The sequence below is a fragment of the Mus caroli genome, chromosome X (assembly GCF_900094665.2).
Source record: "Mus caroli chromosome X, CAROLI_EIJ_v1.1, whole genome shotgun sequence".
NCBI classification, from domain to species: domain Eukaryota; kingdom Metazoa; phylum Chordata; class Mammalia; order Rodentia; family Muridae; genus Mus; species Mus caroli.
In genome coordinates this window covers 150,688,207-150,693,300 of record NC_034589.1, presented here as the reverse complement: position 1 = coordinate 150,693,300, position 5,094 = coordinate 150,688,207, and the positions used below count along the sequence as shown (strand labels likewise).

Below are 5,094 nucleotides of genomic sequence, written 5' to 3'. Positions count from 1 at the left end.
ATGGGAAAAGAAGTGGAAGAGAATCGTGGTGCCTCTGAAGACTGCAACCCAGCCTTTCTCTGATTGACCGGCTACTACGGATGCAGTAGCAAATCCACCAATCAGTTGAACTAGATGAACATCAGAAAAGACTGAATCCAAGACAGATTCCATCCCCATGAATCAGGTGCCCAATAGTTGCTGATCTGAAGGTAGCTTTGTATAAAGTATATGGGGCATAATTGGTGCCTAGCATATGTGAGTTTCTCTCTTCCTCTTTCCCTTACCTTGCAGTCACAAACTCTATATTAAACTGGATCTATCTATCTATCTATCTATCTATCTATCTATCTATCTATCTATAATGGATACACACATACACACACACATACACACACACACATTTGGAAAAGCTACAAGTTAAACCAAATCTCCTGTTTTTTTGTTTGTTTGTTTGTTTGTTTCATGAGCCATCTCCCTGACCACGAGCACATTTCACACTGGTTCTTTCCATTTGTGGCCAAGCATATTTTCAAAAAAAAAAAAAAAGTCTATACCATTTCTAATTCCATGTGCTTCTTCAGAACGTGACCACTGTCTCACTGAAAAGTATTTCCCTTGCTTCCTTGAGAACATAGGTTAGCCTATGTGACAGTCTTTTTAGTGTACAATATTAGTTTTGACTACTATTTAGCTTCAGTTGGTGATAGGAGTACCTTTGGCTTGGAGAGTGCTTGTATCCCCTTACCCTCATCAAAAGGACAGGTTTTGTTAATGTCATATAAGAAGTTTGGCTACTCCATGGCTGCCATTTGGAGACACCCAATGGAGAGAAGATATGGAGATACAGAGGAACCCTGGTTACTTGTCTGGAGCTGTTCATATCTTCCCAGCTGGCATGCAAGACCTGTGAAAGATTAAGGGAGCCAAAAGACATCAGCTCTGTTCCCTAATTTCATCTAGACAAATCACTAGGATACAGCCTTTCATTAGGAAGCAACAGGCCATCTTCCACCTCAATATCAGATTAACATGTGAATTAGACCTGTCAGACTATGTCCTGGTTATCTATTTATATTATTTTGTTATATATAATCAAATTTTTGCATGTATGTGTGTGTCCATGCCACAGCATATGTGTGTGGAGGTCAGAAGACACCTGTGGGAGTAGGTCATCCCTTTCTGTCATGTGAGTCTTGGGGATCAAACTGAGTTTGTCAGGCCTGGCAGCAGAATATTTTACTGCCTGATTCATGTCATTAGCTCTTACCTGATTGTGTTTTTTTTTTTTTTTGAGGTGAACACTTCAGTTTTTATTCACATGCTTTGTTTTCTCTTAAGAGTCAAAGTTGCCCAAATTAAAATCTCTACGCTAATATTACTATATATCCCCTAAAAAGAAGAAAAAGAAAAAGAAAGAGAAAGAGAAAAAGAAAGAAAAAGAAAAAGAAAAAGAAAAAGAAAAAGAAAAAGAAAAAGAAAAAGAAAAAGAAAAAGAAAAAGAAAAAGAAAAAGAAAAAGAAAAAGAAAAAGGATTTCTTAATAAAACGCAGGACAGGAAGAGACTGAAAACCAAATTCCCATTTAGTTCCAAACGAAATGAAATGAAGAAAACTTGGTTTCTAATTGGGGTGGGAGTGGGGGGTGGGACATGGGACAACAAAACCAAAACAAAGTCCAAGCATCAGCATCCTTCTCCCTACCCTGCCCACCCCACACACCACCAGCAGCAGGAGCCCAGTGTGTGGTCTGATCTAGGCTCGGTGGCAGCGTCCTGTCCTCTGTCCAGTGAGACGGATGGCACCAGGGACACACTCTGCTGTCGTGGGATGGATTCTGTGTGGCTAGTGGGTTGTGGGGTGGCGTTTTCAGGATCTTCTTGAGGCTCCTTGTTTAGCTCCACCAGCCTCTCCCAGCGCCTTTCTTCCCCAGGCAAGGGCTCCATCAAGAGCTGCCCCTACTCAGCTGAGGGCCGTAAATTGTCCTTTTCTTCTCTGTTCTCTGTCCCACTCTCATCATCTTCTATCTCTCCCTCTTCCCCACTGAACTTGTCATGGGCCCATTTGGGGCTGGTACTGGACTTCCGGAACATGAACCGGCCCCGCCCCCGGGAAAGGCTCCTTGGCCGCGGCCTGGGCTCCTCCACTTGTCGCTGCCCTCGCTTTCCTGGCCGTCATGCAGGTAATACTTCTGGCTCTTGGGCGTGTACTCTGGATCCCATTCTTCTTCCCGGCTTCTCTTTTGAAAATCCTTGTTGCTGTTGTTGTTATTGTTACCAGAATAGTTTCCTCTGCCCCATCCTCTCGCTCTTGCTCGAAATTGAAAGGTTCCCCGAGCTCTGCCTCCTCTTTCATTCGGACCCACGAAGTCTTTGGTTCCCAATCTGGATTTGTCGAAACCTGAGGTGCTCTCCTCCCTCTCTTCTGCCTCCTCAGGGTACTCCTCTGCTTTGTAGGAATGGGAGGACTGGGAGGAGGAGGAGGAAGAGAAGGACCTGGACCAGTCTCTTGCTCTGCGGTGTCTTCTGCTTCTTTGATCCTTTGTGGGTTTTCTCTGTCTTTTCAGTTGATCTTTCTCTTGAGTGGCTAGAGTCTCTGGAATCCACTGACTCTCTTGATTTACCTCGCTTAAGATCTCTCTCCCTATGTTTTTTACGACATTCAATATCAAGGCGAAGATCAACAGGATCATCTTTGTATTTTCCCTCAGCCTTGTAGCCAGGTTCCCATGGACTTTTCAATTCCTCATGAGTCAAACCATGCTTTCTGAATGTACTGGGGGAAATTTCTATCCTCCTGTGTATCTCTGGGCTTTTCTTATTTTTAGCTGCTTCGTGTTCATTTCCTCTCTTTAGGTATCTAGTAAAGCGTTCATGCAATGTCATTCCCAAGGATCCAAAGTGATGCTCTTTAACATGATGAACAATGGTCACTATGTGCTGGGTAAACAATTCTGAGGGGCTACGCTGAGACTGAGCTGGCTGTATGTGCTGGGAAATGGAACGGAATTCCTGCTCCTTTTTGTTGCTATGGACTAGATCCCGACAGAGCTTTCGTTCCTGAGCCAATAAACCACTAGGTCGTGCAAGGTCCTCATCGAAGGAGTCCATCCGGACATTGACCTGGGCCTCCCGGGTAATAGAAAAGGAAGACTTCCCCGAAGAAAAGTCTCCTTTGTTTCCCAGCTTGTCAAGGCTCTCAGAGGTCTTCCTTGGGGGCAGGGATGAAGTTTTCTCCTGGACCGCCTTGTATGCAGTCACCCGGAAATTCTTTTCTGCCACAAAGCCCCTGTGCCCACTTTCTCTCCTCTTGGACCCTCCACGCTCCTCCTTTCGGGATCTCTCTGTGAAAGGCTCCTCCTCCGTTTCCTCTGCTTTCCTCTGCTTTTCCTTCCCTGTGTGCAGGCTCTCCCACTTACCTGACTTCTCTTCCTCCTGGTTTTTGCTTGCACCGGCTATGACTTTAGACATAAATTTGGGCTCATCATCAAACTCNGGTTCCTTCCTTCCCTTACTTTTGTCCTTATCTTGCTCATCCATCTCCGCCTTGTGAAAGTCAGCCATCTTTTTCTCAAAGTCATCCCGAAGCTTATACCTTTTGGGCGACTGGTTGCCTTGGAAGGGCTTCTCAGAGTCCGCCTTGAGAGCAAATGGATCAGATTTCATTTTGACATCAACATCAGAGAAGCCCCCTTTCTCCTTCAGCTTCTCCTTATCAGCATTTGTTTGTTTCTGCTCCTTATCCTTCTCATTCTCTGTCTTCTGCTCCTCCAGATACCTTTTTGAATATGCCGCTCCTCCTGAAGCAGCACTCTCCTCTTTCTGAGATGAACCATATGCAGAGCCAGTAGCTGGTGGACTCTTACCCACAGGGCTCTTTTTGGATGGACTCAAAGACCCAGGGTCATGGTCGAACTGACCTTGGTGTGCTCCAGACTGATATCCAGCACCCCCTGACATAGATGAGCCCAACTGGGATACATTAGAAAGTGGAGGACTGGGTTTTGGCACAGGGCTAGGGTGTGGTGACCTTTGCCTAACCACCACAGACTGGAGGGGGCTTTTGAGAGCTGGGCTTCTCTCCCGGGGACTCAGATCAGAAACCGAGGCCCGTGATGCAGAACCAGCGCCATAGGTGGTGGCATCTGGCCATGGCTTTGAGCTCTCAGACCCTTTTATATCTTGAGAGGTGCCTCCAGAGAATGTCTGCTCCTTAGCCTCAACTCCCTGGTTATCACCAGCTGCCTGAGATGGCTGGCTATCCTTGGAAAAGGACTTTTTCTCTTTTGTAGACTTTCGCTTAGATGACTCAACTCTGCTGTGGTTGGAGGACGACCAGGAGGATGAGGAGCGTCTTGACCTGTCAGAGGATGATTTGTCAGAGTTCCTAGAATGGCTTCTGGACCGTGGTGAAGGGGACCTTCTCTTTGGGGACCGGGATTGAGAACGGCACTGACGAGGGCTGTATGCTTGCCGGTAGTTCTGCCAATTAAAACGGTAGTTTCCATAGCCACCTCGGTTATATTGGCCCCATGGATAAAAGCCTCGGTTTCGCCCACGGAAGTAATAGGGCCTCCTGTAGCCTCTGTTGTGACCTCGGAAATCTCGATTCTGATACACTCTGGAGTGATTCCTTTCTCTGTTATGAGCTGGAGAATATGATCTGGAACAAGACCTAGAACTCAACCCGCACTTCCTTGAACGAGAGACAGATCAGCTTTGGGACTGAGACTTTGAAAGCGAACGAGACCGAGATCTGGATGCAGATCTTGAGCGAGAAGAGCAAGACCCAGACTTGGATTTGTTTGTTTTTGACATCTTGGAAGAGTTTACACCTTGACAGGCTGGGAGCCGATTTTTTGTTGTTGTTGTTTTAAAGGCAGGATCTCAGTTTGGTTTTTTGTTTTGTTTTGTTTTTGTTTTTGTTTTTGTTTTTTAATGCCAAGATCTCATCAACCCAGATTGACCTTGAACTTGTGGCAACTTTTTCTTCCCTCTTCCTTCCCCCCCTTCCCTCTATTTCTACCTTCCTTCTTTCTTTTATTTCTCCCTCTTACCTTTGTAGTGTTGGGGATAGAGCCTGGGCTTTGTGCATGCAAGAGAAATACTTTACCACT

The 5,094-nt window shown here is 45.8% G+C and overlaps 1 pseudogene; it reads right to left on the bottom strand.

The window, feature by feature from the left end:
• Positions 1-1,936: 1,936 nt before the first annotated feature.
• Positions 1,937-4,816, bottom strand: LOC110287028 (annotated as a pseudogene).
• Positions 4,817-5,094: the final 278 nt, after the last annotated feature.